General features: G+C 34.6%; 2 protein-coding genes across 10 annotated transcripts in view; one reads left to right on the top strand and one right to left on the bottom strand.

Annotated features, from left to right (window-relative positions):
- The window catches only part of Runx2 (RUNX family transcription factor 2), a 178,376-nt gene that overhangs the window by 4,575 nt on the left and 154,772 nt on the right, over window positions 1-19,029 (top strand). The window lies entirely within an intron of this gene.
- Supt3h (SPT3 homolog, SAGA and STAGA complex component) overlaps window positions 1-19,029 on the bottom strand; it is a 249,902-nt gene that overhangs the window by 218,947 nt on the left and 11,926 nt on the right. The window lies entirely within an intron of this gene.

The raw sequence follows: 19,029 nt of genomic DNA, 5'->3' as shown, positions 1-19,029 counted from the left end.
ATTATGGCATTCACTGGAGGTGTTTTGATTAATGGGTTACAAACAAAAAAAATAAGGAAACTGAAAACTTTATTCAAAGGGAGTTTCCTTACAAATTTTAACCACAGTTAACCACAAGCTTTTGTCTATTCAACAGAAAATATACATAAAACAGACCATATATTCCCACTTAACTTTTTAAGACTTATATAGCAACTGAGAGCAAATGTTCCTTTATTATAGTGTGTGTGTGTGTGTGTGTGTGTGTGTGTGTGTGTGTGTGTGTGTGTGTATGTGTGTGTGTGTGTGTGTGTGTGTGTGTGTGTGTGTGTGTGTATCCACCTTATGTAGAATACTTAGGAATTTCCTCCTCATAGTACTATTTCCTCCTCATAGTACTACTGAAGACATAGTATACAAGGTTTGAAACACTAATGAATAGATGTAAGAAACACCCCATAAAACATTTTAAGTTCTTGTTGTTATTGTTAAATGGAGTTAAGACTAAGCCTAGTTTTTCATAAACATGTTTTCTTCTACTAATAAATTAAAACTATCACTTAACACAATGTATTAACCTCAAATAAAATGAGCTATGGAATTAAAAAAGTTCTTGAGAAGCTAGTTGCTACGTAAGTATTTAATACCTGTAGTGAAAATAACATTATGCTATTCATGCATTTCCCATAAATATTCTATATTGTTATTAATCTGTAAAGCTTCAGTGTACAGGGGTGGAATGGAGCTCGGTGATAGAGCCTCACATGCAGAAAGCCTGGGTTCTATACCCTGAATCACCTCTCCCCCAAAATCTGATACATATTCAGGACCAAAAAGCATAGTGAATCCAATTCTGGGCTAAATAAAACATAATAGATACTGATTTACTTTCACTAAATGATTTCTATGTTTTAAATCGAAGAAACTCATCAGTACATAGATATATAAAATAAATACAATTTTATATAATGCTTAAGATATGGAAAAGTTATATACTAATGTTAACATTTTTACCAAGTTAATATTATTCCCCAAAATGTATTTAAAATTATATTAACAGCCAATGGGAAGACTTTGTGATCTCCACTATTTATACTGCCATTTCTCTTAAACTGTATTCAGTTAGATTAGATTAGTGACATTAACAGGGCAAGTCAAGTCAAAATATCCTGTACAAGGCAAATGATTTTTACTACAAAGTCAACTAAATTCATTATATTATACTTTTCAGTTATAATGCCTTTTTTGTATATCATTGTTGTCTACTAGAATCATACTATCAACTATAAACATATATTTATATAAAAGTTCAAGCCTAAAGCCCAAGAACTTAAATATACATTTATAGGTCCCCCTAAAATTACATGAGCCTTGCATGTGCCAAACCATTGTTTACATATTTCTTATGGTCACATATCTCACAACTAGCTTTATTTTGTGGTTCGGCAAAAGCAAAAAAGTAACAGGAAAATGCTAGTCAAAACCAAGCAACAATCAGCAATAAAACTTTAGGCATATATATAGGCATAGTCTTTCTTTTTAAAAATTAGAATAATGATGTGGTATTCCACAAAACTTTGTATGGATATGGACGCATTTTTACACAGAAACAAAATACTTGCCACATATGTTCAACTTCAATTTCTTCTAGCTATCTATCTTACTTAAAAGTTTTTATATAATATGTACATATTTATGACTGTGAATGTCATAACCATATAACCAAAAAATCTACTGTAAATCATTTAATTGAAGTAATATTCATACTTCCTTGAAAATAATTATTTTTTACACATATACTGCCCAAGAAATACTAATCTGTAAAACCAATAGAAGAGGTTTGGCATCTACTAAGAAGCTGAAGATTATAATAATCAATGACACACTTATAAAACACAAGAACATTATTTTCGTTATAAATTTCAATGCCAATTAAAAACTGACATCAGTAAAACTAATCATTAGGGCTTCCAAAGGTAAAGCTAAGTAGAATTGGTCTGCTAAGAGATATTGCACAGTTTATGGATAGTATCTCACAGAAGAACTCTAACTTACAGGTAAACAAGCGTATTACTCATTGTCTGTGTAACCTGGGTAGACAATTAAAATACTAGATTCTTAGCACATTTTTCAATAATATTTACTATTATCTTCTTAAATGTCTTTACTGAACTCCTCAGGTTAAGACTTCAAATCTCTAAGTGAGAAAGCAGCATTGTTTTTGGTAGATAATTTTAAATTGTTTAAATGAATCTAATATTGGTGAGCATACTTTGGAAAACAGAGTATCACATTTATCGTATTTTATTATGTAGTAATATACTACATTCTATTATTAATATTTCTACCTGCTGCTATATCACTATAACTTGGTCCTAGAGAAAAGATGCATGAATGTGAAAAACATAAAAGGTACGGATTTCTTTTTTAGTAGTGATGCTTTCATTATAAAGTGTTTTATATAAGTACAGCTTGAAGGGAAAAAACCAGTTTTGGAGAAAAATGAATTTTTTATTTCATAAACCTCTCAGATTACAGATATATGCAACAACAGTTATGATTACAGAAAGAACATTAACTGGTAGAGCCCTTGCCTCACATGCTCAAGGCTCTGGGTTCTATCCTCAGTATCTCAAATAAATAAATATGTCAACATTCCATAGTAAGGGACTCAATTAAAAAGATTTAAGGCATGAGCAATCTATTAGAAAACTCCCCCCAAAAGAGTGCACACTAAAATTAGCTATAATAACTGATCATAAAAGATAATTCATTAAAATTACCTTTTACCCCTCATAAAATCTTTTAGGTAATCCAGTTTGTGATAAATTGCAAAAATTTATTCCTGCTCTTACAAATACAAAGACCGGTACCAAAATGAAAATACTTACAATCTTACTGGAATACATTTGTGGAATGCAAATGTGAAATTTAATGTAATCTAACCTCTGATTAACAGTCCAATCTTCTCTCCATATATTATATATATTCTTATAAATTTCAATATTCATACAGAATTCTTTATATTCTCCCACTTAAAACTAAATGTACATATATACATACACACACATCCTGTTTCTTTCTCCATAATTTAGAAGAAAAGAGTGCATTTTATAAATGTTCACATTTTAAAATTGTTACCATTTAAGCTAGATAGGAACAGCAAGTTCTGTTAGAAAAACTTAACTGTAATTTAATAGGAGAGATTCAAAGTATATTCCCTTATAACATCCAGTAGTATATTACAAACTAGTGCATCAAATTGCTTAGAAAAAATGCATACAGTGGCTAAATTACTACTCATAAATATCTAGAAATAATGATAATAGCATATGTCTTATGCTGATTACTGCCAGGCTTATTTTTACTTTCATAAAACTTCTGAATTGATCAATACACATGTAAATATTTTTTAAAAGCTAAATATTCAGCTGGAAATGCTAAATTATTTATTATTAAATGGTTAAATCTTGCACATAAATAAAAAATTCTTGCTGAAATATAGTCAAACAATTTCTTGGCTATGAAATTAAATTATATGCAAAGTATTTATTTACAAACTAATTATACATGTACAAACGGATAGGAAAGGATTTTTCAAATAAAACCTCATTAATAGAGGAAAATTTAAAATTTCTATCTGTCTTTAAACCTTCTTTATACAAATACATGGTCAGTTCAATGTATTCTGGTTTTTTTCATACATAAACATTTAAGACCTTTACTACTACTTAAAAACTTTAGGAAAAATGGCCTTGTAAATTGGCAGATATATTTTGAAAAGTAGCTGTAAAAACAGTGTGCTCCAAAACTTAAATTTGCAAAACATATGAAACAAACAAGAAAATGCAAACAAATGAGTAAAATTACCTAGCAATAAAAATTTTTAAGAAGAATAATACAGTGAGAAGCCAATTCTAAATATAGGAGAAATATACACACTTTTTAAAATCGAAGTTAATTTAAGCACTTTAAAGGGAGCCTTGAATTTAAACAGAAAAACTCAATGACCACAGAATTTTTTTCTAAACTGGAAGACTGAAAAGAAGTATCTAATTAATTTTGCTATTACTATAATGTGGGATACTTTGTTTAATCAAAAAACTATCATTTACTCTAAACTTGCTGGAAAAGCGTGACCATGGCATTTCTACTGTACGTACCTCTTCCTTATCACTTACGATGTATCTTCAGCATTGGAGAAAATAAAAAAGTCCCCAAACTCTGCCTTTAAAATACATAATTAAACCAACATATGCAGGCTATGTTAAAAACACTTATTTTAAGAAGGCTAGAAATTCTTTTTGCAAGTTGATGCATCCACACATAGAAAGCAACTTTTACTAAGTTCTTTTGCTACGCCATAATGATCTGCTCCAGAAACTCAAGGGTACCTAAAACAACGGGCTACCTGTTCTAGCCATGCTTAGGAATGTGTCCAAATCACTTTTATTGATTTAACCTTTATAGGAATGCTACATATCCTCAGAGCAAAACATTTTGAATGTATTTATAATATGATACACTTCTGAGAAGCCATGAAAAAGAAAGCTAAAAACAAATCTAGACACCCCTCCACCTTTGGTTGTTATGGGTTTATTTTTATTTTAAACATTATCAGTGGACCTAAATATGAATAATTCTACTTGAGAAAACTTACTTTGGCGCCACTGTGAGTAGAAATAAAAATCTATTTCAGAGAAAAGAAAGTATTTAAATAAGCTCTCACTTTAAGAAATAAAACTTTCTAACTTGACAATGATGTCACATCTACAAATTTTAACAAATTCTAAAAAATCTTTCATACTCTACACATTAATCATAGATCCTGTGAAAGTATCAAGCTGAAACTTACAGAATTTAGCCTTTACTGAATAAACTAAGTTGTACTCCAGTTTACATTCTGAGGCTTACAGAGCAAGTTCTGTGTAGCCTATCTCTCTAGCTTTCTGTACTGGAACTTTACCTATGGCTGTAGCAGCTAATTCCTGCACTAGGTATGTGTGCCAAACAGTAATTCACAATATCATGCTTCCTCACATTTAACTCACCATCCGTTACCTTGAACCTCAACTCTGAAAAAGCTCTACTTTCAGTACATACTGTTTTCTTATAAAGGCAACTTCCTGAGCATATCCAGATGTAGCACTCACACAAATTACAGGCAAGTTCTCAAATAATTCTCAATTAATAAAAATGTAATAAAACTAGAGTCACTACTTATTACTTCAATGATCACCCATGAGTTTGCATTGGGAACTGACAGTCAGGACTGTGTCTTAAGAGAAACAAATGTACCATAGCTACCCGAGACTAATTTCAGGTAAAACAATCAAGTTTATTGCAATGTCAGACAAGATTTCTGAAGCTCTGACAATTACTGAACATGCATGAATAAAATGATTATGTTCTTGGGGTTTTTTCTGAAAGTGAACTTATTTTGATCTCGCATGATATAAATTTGGATTCATCTACATCATTTTCATCTTGTCATCAGTTTTTTAAATAAAATTCAAGCATGCATGAGATGATTCAAAACTAGAATCAAAATAATGTTATATAGCCTGCTTTGGTGAAACAGGGTGAGAGCAGAGGGAAAACAGGGAGGGAGCTAAGATTCAAAATTTAAGGAGGCATTCATTCTTCCACCCTCAAAGTAAGAGCTTCCTTCAATTTTCTGCCTTGGGTACTATGTTCCCTCTCTTTCCCCCTGGGTGCCCCCTTCCTCTGTGTTGCTCTGGAGGCCTAGCAGAGAACACTTCATGAAACAAGTACTATGCAGGGTAACAGAAATACAGAAATATGGTGATTTGGGAATAAAAATTAAAAGAATACTTTCATATTCAATGGCCTGCTTTATATTTTCCTTTACAAAAAAACACTTGTCTTGAATTTACATAAAAAAACACGTTAAAAACTTGACCACTCTAGACTCAGTAGTTATTCTGAGATATTAAAGGTAATTCTGAAATTTTCTTTAAAAGTGTTTACCATAAATACCTTATCTTACAAAGTAAACTATGTGCACCTCATACTTGCCCAAACTCTTTTTAAAGAATAATTACAACAGTAGCTTCCATTGAAGAGCTCACAGACTTATATATGACTTGTCCATGAATGCAGTACAACAGTATCTAAATCTAACTTATCAATAGAATTGCCTTAGGAGTAGGTCTTGGAAAGAAGGGGCATGAGAGGGAAAACCTTGAGGAGTTTTCAGCAAAGCCTCCTAGATAAATTGGCCATGTATGAGGGCCAACAGATAGCCAACTTTTAATGTACACAGAAATAAGATAAAGTCAAGGCAGATATAGAGAACATTAATTACAAATTGTCTCTACATTAAAACTTGTTGACAAGAAATAGAACATTAGTATTTCCTTTCCTTCCCTTTTTTGTAGTAAAGATGTCGGTCAATGGTTGTATTCAACAAGTAATATTAATATGGAAAAAAAGAGCTGTAGGGATCAAGGGACAAGCACCTACCTACCAAGTGCCAAGTCCTGAGTTTAAACACAAGTAGAACCAAAGGGGGAAAAAAAGTAAAATTTGGAAATAAAAAAGCACAGATGATATGAATAGCAGCACACACTACTGGGACTGATCAGCTATTCTAAACATATAATAAATATAAATATATGTTAAAAACTTAATATTTTAAACTTCAGATTAACTTAATTATGCTCAAACTAATATTCTTTGAAAACTCAAAGTTCCTAACCTGGCCTATGATTTTTTTTAATAGGATATCTTATATTAGAATTGAAACTGCTTTGTTTTTAGGCTTTTTTTGTTGAGTGTTTACTGGTCCAGTTTCTTAGTCTTATAATTCCTTATATGAGAGAGGTAGCTTAATTATGTACAGAGGAGCAAACAATGAGGTACTAAAACCCATCCAAGGTCAACTGAAGAACTGACATTCAAACCCAATCCTTTTGACTCTTAGTTACTACTTTACAGTGTTACAGGTGACCTCAAAATTGAAGCAACTTCCTAGTCCTCAATTTCTTTTGAAAAAAGTTTTCAGAAATGTGATTATTATAAAGTTGCTAATTTGATAAAATACAAAAGGAGAATCATTATGTCTCCAAATTATCCTAATGTATACCTTTAAGTGATACTAACCAGAGAGAACCAAAACAAGTAAGAAAAAACAAAGCGTATCAAGGAATAAGATTTGCTTTCATTTTGATCAGAAAATAAAGTTTCAAAAAACTATGTAATTCTTAATATTATACTCAATAATCTTATTCATTCAATGTCCCTAGGACACACAGTATATAATCTTCGTATAATTGGAAAATACCATTTAGGAGTTAAAAAATTAAACTCTTAAACATTAAGAATGTTTAATATTTTTAGATATAAAATTGATCAGGACTGCAGTCATGGACTCTAGTGTCAGTCAGATCTGCCATGGCAGATGCCACAAAAAGCTATGAGATCAATTATTTAATCTATATGACTCCACTCAGCAGAAGGTCACAGGTGATGGGAGTTAGAGGAGATATTTTCACAGATAAAGAACTGAGGAGAGTAAGGGGACTGGGGGAGAGGAGTCTTCAGGACTATAATTTCCAGCCTTCTCCCAGGTGAAGAACAGGATTGTAGTTAAGGCCAACAGGGCCAAAAAGCAGTATCTCAGCCTACAAACCAGGGTCTGGCAGTTCACACCTGTAATCCCACCTACTTGGGAGACATAAGTAGATTTTCCATCTGAGACAAGCCCCTGGCAAAATCTGAAATCCTTTCTGAAAAATAACTTCAACAAAAAGAGGAAGTGGAACACTGGAGGCATAGCTCAAGTAGTAGAGTTTGATTAGCAAGCTCTGAATACCAACCCCAGTACCACAAAAGAAAGAAAGAAAGAAAAAAAGAAAGAAAGAGCCGGGCGCTGGTGGCTCACACCTGTAATCCTAGCTACTCAGGAGGCTGAGATCTGAGGATCGCGGTTCAAAGCCAGCCTGGGCAAGAAAGACTGTGAGACTCCTATCTCCAATAAACCACCAGAAAACCGGAAGTGGCGCTGTAGCTCAAGTGGTAGAGCACTTGCCTTGAGCTGAAGAGCTGAGGGCCAGCGCCCAGGCCCAGAGATCAAGGCCCATGACCGACAAAAAAAAGAAAGAAAGAAAAGAAAAGAAAGAAAGAAAGAAAGAAAGAAGGAAAGAAAGAAAGAAAGAAAGAAAGAAAGAAAGAAAGAAAGGAAAGAGAGAGAGAGAGAGAAAGAAAGAAAGAAAGAAAGAAAGAAAGAAAGAAAGAAAGAAAGAAAGAAAGAAAGAAAGAAAGAAAGAAAGGAAGGAAGGAAGAAAGAAAGAAAGGAAGGAAGGAAGGAAGGAAGGAAGGAAGGAAGGAAGGAAGGAAGGAAGGGCAGAAAGAAAGGCAGAAAGAAGGGAGGGAGGGAAGGAGGGAAGAAGAAAGGAAGGGGAAAAAGGGAGGGAAGAAAAGGAGGGGGAAAAAGGGAGGGGAGAAAGAGAAAGAAAGAAAAAGAGAAAGAAAAGAAAAATGAAAGAGATAAAAAGAGAAAAAGAAAAGGGAGGGAGGGAGGGAGGAAGGAAGGAAGGAAGAAGGAGGGAGGGAGGGAGTAAAAAAATACCAAAACTTTAAAGAAAAACAAAGGGCTGAAGAATGAAAAGAAAGCTATTTGGAGATCTACAAATGTCAACAGACTTCTCTAATCATTCTGCACCCACATTTAAGTTGATATATGGGGTGTTTTAATAATCAAAGCAACATTTAAAAGCCTAAATAAGGTAGATTCACCTATTAAAACTAAGTTCATATGCAAACATAAAACAACAGATGCCACATTTTAGAAAAAGAAACATCATGTTCATACTAGTTTTAATGAGAACACAGTGAAAAGTTTGAAAGTGAGTTTATGAAGACGACTCAGAATACAACTTGAGGAAGAAATAAACACAAAATGAACCAACAAGTACTACCCAGTAAGAGACATGGAAGTGTCTTTAGGGAAGTTCTCAGATGCCACTAACCTGACAATGGGGGCTACTACTAAAAAAGGTGTCCCTGGCAGTAACAGGTGTAGAGTAAGCTCTGCATTCCTTGACGTCAGCTCTTACCTCCTACACTGGAAGCAACGAAAAGACAGCAGAAGAGAGCTAGGAGATTTTCTGTGCAGCCCTAACAGTCAATGGAATAAGCAGAGGATAGATGTTTTAATGGCTTAGTGATTTAGCAGTCATTAATTTAGTATACAGTACAGAACTATGTTTGGGGGCTAAGGAGTATAGGTCAGTGGTAGAGACAGAGACACTTGTCTAGCACTTACAAAGCCCTGGATTTAATCCCCAGGACCACAAAAACAACAAACAAACAAACAAAAAAAGAACACGCAAGCTAACTGGGCCAAGACACTCAGCTCATATCTATAATCCTACTCAAGAAACAAAAATAGGGAATGGAGAGGCTTGGGGCTCAAGGACAGCCTGGGCAAAATGTTCACAAGACCCCATTTCAACCAATAAAAGGCTGAGTGCAGCAGTGTGTGCCTTTCATCCCAGTTGTGCAACAAGCATAAATAGGGATACTGTATTCTAGACTGTCCTGTGAATTAAGACCCTATTTGAAAACAATTAAAGCAAAAAGGGTTGGGGTGTGGCTCCAGTGGTAAAGTACCTGTCAGGAAAGTGCAAGGTCCTGAGTATTAACCCCAGTACTACTCCTCCTCCAAAAAATTAACATGTTGAAGACAGCACAAAGAAAATAGCAGAAGAATCTGGCAATAGAATTACTGAAACAGGGAAAACTTTAGGAAAATGAGACAGAATGCTGACAGGACTGACGGCTAGGAGGAAAATGGGGAACTATATGAAGAGCTGTGTCTTTGTCACTATTAAAACTGTGATTAGAGGGAAAAACATGACAGGGAATTACATAGAATCTTTTAAATTCTACAGTGTGTGCATATTACAGGAACTCAACAGTCGTACTAGCTGTGTTTACACAGTGTAGGATTGGAGAATACTTCATTTTGACATTGGTTTCTATAGTTTCACCTAAAATACATGAATATATATAATTTTTAGATTCAGCAAGGAGCATGGTCTAACATGTGAAAAAAAGACACAGGAAACAATATGTTTTCTTTCCTATGCTCAAGTTATAAGAAATAGAGCAAAGTCCCCCTATTAGAACTACTTGTAAGAAGGAAAATGAGCAGAAAAACCACAGACTCTTAAGGAAACGTGCCTCCTGACTGGCAAGGCTTTGGTGTCCAGTAAAATTAAATCGCTTTTACCCTACTTATTCTATAACCTGAGGATAAGCTCCTTGTGCTCACTTTCCACATGTGCAGAGATACTATCACCCACCTTGAGAGTTGTCCATGAAAATTAAATTTAAAAGGTGCCCATACCCAAAGTGGTAAATCAATACACCTCCTAGTTAGATCAGCCTTCTGATCCCTAAAATCCTCACAGGTCTAAACCTAACCTCTCATGCTGCACACTACAGGCCAGCAGCACAAGCGTGACCCAAAAGCATATTAACTATAACTGTAGATGGTGAGGCCAATCCCAGGCCTCCTAAATTCAAACCAGCACATTAGTAAAACAAGATTTGAGAAGCCCTACTCAACCCAGCATGCAACTAAGGAGACATGTCCAACTGGCTTAGGATTCCCCAAAGCTCCCATCCATCTCTGGACACAGCATAGAGAACTGTGCCCACAGTTTATATTCCCAAGTCCTTCTTCAAAAGGACTCCAGAGATTGACAGAAAAAAACGATTCATCTACTTCCCTTCCACAAGCAAAGTTTCAAATGAGAGGATAATTCTCATGTTCACCCACGAGGACTGAACAGGAGGTCCTGCATGCATGCCTCCCTTGTAATGCTGACTTCCATCATTCAAGGCATCTTGCAAGCTGTACAAAAGCACCAGAATGCAGTTACAGATCTGCATTCTCTATCTTCCCTCTTGTTCCGTGTTTTTAAGACGGTATCATAGTGTTGACATAGCATAGTGTTGGCAAGACATGGCTACAGCTGGGAAAAACCATGTAGTTCCTAGTAACCTCTCACAAATCATACCTTTAATTAATAATCTACCCTAGAACTTTAGCCAGTGGTGACCTTGTACTGATAGATCTACAGACATCCACTCTACAAGAGCTGCCCTGAGATTGATATTCTATACTACTCACTTATTGGTACAGTATCTTACAACTACAGATGTCTATTCTTCCCACCCCACCTTTCCATGGCCCACTAAATGGGGGAAAAATAAAAAAACAGAGAAGTCAACTATAAATTTGAGAAACTGTCAAGCTAGGGAGTAATTCAAATTCCTTTATGGGGAAGATACAACAATGTGAGGAGAGATGACTAAGAACATCAACTAGCTACCGTCTATGCCAAGAACTCCTAGTTTATTGCATTCTTGCACTTCTTGAAGCAGAACTCTGAACTCCCTGTATTTCTTGCATGTAAGGCCTCCCACATTCACTTGTCCAAACTCCCCCCCCACCCCCCACCTATCCTTAACTTGCTCTCACTCTACACAGACTAGCCCCTAGCTGAAATACCACACTTTGTTGCCTAGGCATGCATGCTGGAATTCTTTTCCTTCCATCGGAACCTTCTTTTTGTTTTTGCTCCATGAACATTGCTTTAGAGCCTAAATTTCCACCAAGAGTTCCTATCTGTAGATTTGTCTTTGCATAGCACTCAGCTGCTTTGCAATAGACACAGCTTCACCATAGGTATTAAAAGCCGATAGAAAGATGTACTTACGTATTTAAAATCCATAAACAATTAGGCAAGCTCACTTCTTGGATAATGGAATTATGTATCACTCTCAAGTGCAGCCTCTCCCATGGAGGAGGTCCTGCCAAACAACAGCCAAACTACTGCCTTCACAACTTCCTAGTCACTCTGTGAAACTCATTACTGACCAGCCTCCTCTAGCACCAGTCACGGTAACACAGGAAAATTCAACGAGCCAGGCAGTTACCAGAATGTAATAACATGAGAGGACTTCTTTGTAAGAGTAGTGCTAGGACCAAGCACAGAAAGGTGATAGCAACACTAGGAAAGTCAGAGAATACTTCCTGGAGGATATATCCATGCTGAGGTTTCCATTTTGTTAATGTTCTATTTCTAACTCTCTTAATTGCTGCCTATATTCTACCTAATTGTATGTTTCATTGAATTCTACAACACACACACACACACACATTCACACACACACTTTTCTCCAAATAGATAAAACTATATTTTACTTTTCATCCTGTTCCTCCCTACCAACCAAGGTAAATAAATACAAAATAGCAAAGTAGTACAACTTATAGGAGCAACATACATTTAAAGCTTCTATGGTATCCTAAGGTATTGCTACAATACAGTGGGTATACTATAGTAAACTGTTCCTAGTACTCTTTAAGTACTCATAAATGGGCCTAATCTACTGTAGAAATATTTTCAGGAAAAAGAACATATAATCACACTTTTAATGTTTATAAAACGAGTATGTTAAACATATTTATTCCTATGAGATATATGCATAGACACCAGAAGACTCCATTAATCAGAACGTTTTATATCCTATAAAAAACTATTACAGCGAGCTGGGCGCCGGTGGCTCACGCCTATAAGCCTAGCTACTCAGAAGGCTGAGATCTGAGGATCACAGTTCAAAGCCAGCCTGGGCAAGGAAAGTCCGTGAGACTCTTATCTCCAATAAATCACCAGAAAACCAGAAGTGGCGCTGTGGCTCTAGCAGTAGAGCGCTCGCCCTGAGCTGAAGAGCTGAAGGATAGCGCCCATGCCCAGAGTTCAAGCCCCAGGACTGACCAAAAAGGAAAAAAAAAAAAAAAAAAAATACAGCTAGCCTGGTGCTGCATACCTGTAATCCTGTCTACTTAGGAGACAGAGCAGGAGAATCGCTAGTTCAAAGACAGCTAAAGAAAGAGTCTATCTGAAAACAAAGCAAAAAAGGACTGGAGAAATGATTTAAATGTTAAGAATGCTCTTGAGGCCCTGGGTTCAATCCACACTCCTCAGGAGATAAAAGGACAATAAGTGTCTAACTGAAACTCAAGTTGGCTGATTTTCACATACTGCAGTCACGTACTGCTCTACACTAAAGCAAGAAAAACAAATATTAAAGAAAATTGAGAGGTTTCTCAGCCTCTAATCATACACTAGTTAAGAAACCCACTTATTAGTGAATTGTTTTTAATGTTTCTAGCCAGTGTTGTTTCAAATAAACTTTCTAAATGTAAAACTGCTTCATTAATCAACTTTAAAAGTAAAATGAGTGGCAAAGACCAATGTCTGAAATTTGAGTATAAAGACAAAAGCATAAAAAGGAAAGAAAAATGAAATTGCTTAAAATTTGCAGTTAGGATTTGTTCTGGACCTTGATGAAATGATTCCTAAAAATTCAGCTGGAAGAATGAAAATAAGAAATGAGTCCAGAAATATCTTAAATAGAAAAGTTATATGGACAGACTTGAATGGTAACACCAAGTATTAAAACATATTAAGAAGCTATAATAACTAAAATAATGCAGTACTGGCAAAGGAATAAAGTTCAATAGAACAGAGAAGAAAAGTCAAAAGTAATAATTTATTATCTGATAAAGGCAGAATTTCAATTCTGAGGGGAAAGGAAAACTGATAGATTTGTGATGGTAAAACCACTGGCAACTCAACTTGAAGTAAAATTGTTTTCACTGAGAACTCTCCCTGACAACATATAACAAAATGCATTAAATATTAACCCAGAGAAAGAAAACCAAGAAAATGAATGGAGAGAGGCATCAAAACTGGTTGTAAGACTTTTTGCTGAAAAGCAGAAGCAACAAGACTTACAAAGCTGATTATATATTAAAAATGAAATCCAGGGGCCGGTGGCTTACGCCTGTAATCCTAGCTACTCAGGAGGCTGAGATCTGAGGATTGAGGTTTAAAGACAGCCTGGGCAGGAAAGTCACTGAGACTCTTATCTTCAATTAACCACCAGAAAACCAGAAGTAGCGCTGTGGCTCAAGGGGTAGAGTACTTGCCTTAAGCTGAAGAACTCAGGGACAGTGCCCAGGCCCAAGCCCCATGACCGACCAAAAAAATAAAATAAAAAATAATGAAATTAATAAAAAATGAAACTAGCTTGTTAATCAAGTTAATGTAGTACATTCACAGCTGTAATTATAGAACTTTTAGAATGAGTATATACATGTCACATATATTAACAAAAAAATCTACAAAAACCATATACATTTCAATATTACCCATAGCCCCTTCTTGTAAACTTCCTATGCTGAAAACTGAATGCAATATTAAATACACCCATCAAATCTGACATGCCAAAGCAGCCAAAAATTAAGATCTTAAGACCTCTAAAGGACAATGATAAAAGAGGATGAAGAAAAAGATAGATCAGTGACTATACTATCTCAATAGGTCATATAATATATAACAGATTTTTCCAGTTCTAATAAAAATATAATTGTTAGCTGGGCATTAGTGGCTCATGCCTGTAATCCCACCTACTCAGTTCATAGCCAACCTGGGCAGGAAAGTCTGTAAGACGAACCACCAATTAAACACCAAAAAGCTGAAAGGGGAATTATGGTTCAAGTGGTAATGCACTTGAGCAAATAAAAGCTCAGGGACAGTGCCTAGGCCTTGAGTTGAGTCCCAGGACAGGTATCAACATAGACAGATAGACAGACAGACAGACATATATAAACCAGAAAAGAATTTGTACTTCTTTATTTCTCTGTGCTATCCAATATAGTGGTTACCTGTTCCATGTGGCTACTTCAAGTTTTAATGGAATTTAAAATTTATTTTTAAGTACAAAATAAAATGGCTATCATACCAAACAGCACCTCAATAGACATTTCCCTCAGTATAGACAGCTGTACTGGACAGCATGTTGCAACACAAGAAAATTCATTTTTCTCTATAAACTTCTTCCCACAAAATTGCAAATATTTCCTCCTACATGTTTTACAAACTTCCTAATTAATATGCTGACGGTATAACAAAACAGCATAGTACGTATTATATTTCAGGAATTATACTGTGTGCTTTAATCAATCTGATTTAATATTCATATTGTCCCTGTGAGGTAGATGCAGGTCCACAATTCTGTATCTGAAACATGTTGCAGAATTCCTAAGTTCTCAGACTGTGGAAAGTTAACATAGTACATAGAACAGTCTGCTACAGAGCTAGGAAAGCATACAGGAAAAGTGTATCATATGATTACCCACAGAAAGGATCAGTAAAGGTTATTTTAAAATCTGCACATCAAGTAGAACTAGGTTCTGCCATCACATTAGTCATGAGCAGAGAAGCCCATTCTCCAAACTACACTGTAATTTTAAAAGAATGGATCTGTGAATTTTTACGTACTTTCCCCTATAACTAAGGATTATCATCACAAAATTACTCAAATGACTTCATCATCCTTAATTTCAAGCATTCATTTCTAAGACTGAGCAAGATGTTTTTCTTCCAAATAATTATACTGTATACTAAAACAAAAATATCAGTTATTTTCTTCTCATGAGAGAACTGATATTGATATTTAAACACAAAATCTAATTTTTATTGTTACACTTATAAAATGATATACTTTTCAGATATTTAATTCAATTTGATCTAGAAACTTAAAGCATTTCCTATTTCATTTCTGAAAGAAAAAATATATGTGATCACAACTTTCATTATACAATGCTTTTATGTTTTCAATCGTTTTTATATAAATTCTTGCCTTCCGGATAGAAACTGACCTAATTAATTTGAAAAGGTTCCCATCAGTATACTTATAAAATATACCTTAAAACATCCCAAGCATATGTATTTCACAACAAGTCTAAGTTTGTAACACATATTTAAATACCAGGAAATTTAAATACCAGAATAAGGTATTATTTAATAATACCCAATATTTAATAATATCTAAAGTATAAATGTAAACATTATGGCTACATTTATGTCTAAAATTATGAAATATCACAAATATAATATCTAATAAGAAATATAAGTATGTAACTTTTGTGAAAAAAATGATACTTTCCTTTAGTTATTGATATGCCTTGCTGAGACAGATTTGGCAATTCAATAAAGAAAACTGGAATAAATGTTAAGATAACATGAAAATGACAACTTAATCTAACACTCATAAAATATCAGTTCTCACTGCTAATAAACAAGTTATTAACTCAACAATTATTTACCTTTCACATAATTCATTACAGTGTATTAGTCACATATGAACTGGTAAAAGTTTATAAACTGAATTATATAAATCAAACTAAAAATGACAGCAATATAGTTTCACGTGTGTCTAGAGCATGGGATCTGCCATTGACTAGCGGTAATGTCTTAACAAGTTAGTCAATCTTGGAGTCTCAATTCTTCATCTACAATGAAATGATCAGTTACCTAGTACACAGTCAATTCTGCAAGCACTTTGGCATCATTGGTATTACTGAAACATCTTTGGAATCATATCTGTACCTCTTACTTTCAGTTTCAGTTTCCAGAAAAACTAAGATGGAGTATGGAAACCATTTGAAAGAAGCCTATGTCAGTTTAAAAGCCATCTACTAGTAATTCTGATATGTACACACTAGGGTTTAAAGCTAGATAGGGATAAACAGGAAACACAGTTTTTCACAGCTCATAACTTCATAATACTAAACAACAGCCAATGGTACTGCATCATACACACAATGATGCCCCAGTCTAGCGCTGCTATGGAGACTGTTGGTGCTGTTTATCCCAAATTCCAGAGAAAAAAAGCAAATCTTACTAAGAAAATTACTACTTCAGTTTTGAACATACTAATGACGAACTCACAGACTGCTTTGTGAACATTCCAGGAAGCAGTTAGAAATACAGACCTAAAGTTAGAAGGCTAACCCTGAAAAGTGTTCAATCCATCACTCCTTTATACTACCACAGATTTTTTTATTTTCTAGTTCATGACAATTAGTTGTCTCCATACTGTTCCTACTGCAAGAATGTATGCTTCTTGATGTATTTATATACTGCCATACAGTAAAAGCTCAAAAAAGTTTATTCTTAAAAATGCAGCCAGGCACTGATGATTCATGCTTATAGTCCTAGCTACTCAGGAGGCTGAGATCTGAGGATCACAGTTCAAAGCCAACCCAGGCAGGAAAGCCTGTGAGACTCTTATCTCCAGTTAACCATCAAAAAGCTAGAAGTGGAGCTATGGCTGAAGTGTAGAGAGGTAGCCTCAAGCAAAAGAGTTCAGGGACAGGATCCAGGCCAAGAAGAAGCCCCAGGAACATCAAAATAAATTAAATATATAAATTATAAATAAATAATTTATACAACTAAGAGTAAATTTTACAATATAAAGAAAACTGACTAAAAAATATTTTGAGCTTGTGAATTTACATAAGGATAAAATTTTTATTTGGAATTATTGTAACATAGGAATTGACTCAAGTGGTAGAACAACAGCCATGAGCAATAAAGCCAAGGAAGAGCTGGAGACTCTGAATTCAAGCCCCAGTATGTGTGCATGCATGAGTGCATGCGTGCATGCGTGAGTGCGTGTGTGTATTACTACAATACATAAATAACAAAAAAATGTTTTTCTTTAATCTAGTCACAGAATTACTGAGTGTCACCAGGTTGCTAAAACTGACATCATCACTAGACTGACAAGTCTGAACAAGTACAACCTGACAAGGCAAGAACTATGTAAACAGCTGAAATAAACAAGAGCTCAATGAAGCTTCTTAAAGTACATTAATTAAAATTCTTAACTTCATATAACCTGAAATGTGAACTAAAAAGATTTCACTTTTTAATTTACATACTGCATAAGTTCTATAACTTAAAAATGTACCCCTGTGTCCTTCTAACCCTTGTTCAAAGAGCTGTGATAAAAAATATATATATACTCAGTTGTATATACTAGGAAAACTAGTATAGGGACAACTACTCTCATCTCAATTCACTAGGAACTGTTTAAAATCTGGAAGTACTTCATAATGGGTTTCACTACTGGTGTTTATTACTCCCATATAAATATGATAACCTTTATTAAAAGAGACTGGTTGTACCTAACAGCAGATCTTGATAGCTTTAGTTGTAACTGATAAACTGGATTCCTTTAAGTGAAATACCTGTAAATGACACTAATGATAGGTGCTCAATTAGATAGCAGAGAACTAAAAGGAGAGAACTAAAAGCAAAGAACCAAGTCATTACTAGTGAATGGCTGGGAAGACAGGAGCAGTAGAAGACTGGAAAACAGCAATGCAGATAGGTTTAGAACTGTGAAGCAGAAGCAGTAACAACAAAACAAAACAAACATAACCTTTAAAGTCTGTTTTCTCATATGAAATAAACATTTAAATAAAGATGTAGATTGATTCTGATTTTATATAGTCAAAACCTTAAGAATCTTATACTAACAGAAAATACTGATGAATTATAAAGGACTCCCCTAATATTGGCCCTATATCCCTTTCTGTGAAGCAAATCATGAGAGGAAAAAAGGGTAACTTCAAACTCCTCTCTATGAGGTCTAAAATAGAAGGAAAATGTCCATTTATTCCAGAGCTAGAGCCAACAATAATTTTTACATTCTGAACCCAGCTTAGGTACATAAGTTGGGAAGATGTTTGCAAAACTAATAACAAAGTGCTGGATTTCGCTTTTATTTTTCTTTTTCAGTTTAAGTGGCCTATGGTCTATCCGATATATTAAGCAGAAACTCCAAGTTTCAATGACAAAAGAAAATACTACTCTTCAGCTTTTGTCTTGTAGAGAGCTGTTTTGCAGAGCAGAGACCAAACTTCTACAAATGACCAAATAATATTTTCAGCTTTTCAGGCTGAAATATCCAACTCTGAGTGATGCTTAATTAGATAAATGAGAATTTACTTACAAAACCAGACTACATGGCTGTAGTTCACTGGCCCTGCTACAGATCATGTTTCTTAGCTATTAACGTTATATGGTTTTAATGAATACTATGAATTTTTAAATATCTGAGATTTGCTTTAAAATGCTACATCTCAAAACAAAGTGG

This window comes from Dipodomys merriami, unplaced genomic scaffold, assembly GCF_024711535.1.
Source record: "Dipodomys merriami isolate MVZ:Mamm:240054 unplaced genomic scaffold, mDipMer1.0.p SCAF_16, whole genome shotgun sequence".
Classification (NCBI taxonomy): domain Eukaryota; kingdom Metazoa; phylum Chordata; class Mammalia; order Rodentia; family Heteromyidae; genus Dipodomys; species Dipodomys merriami.
Note: the sequence above shows the minus strand (reverse complement) of the source record. Positions and strands in the feature narration are given on the sequence as shown.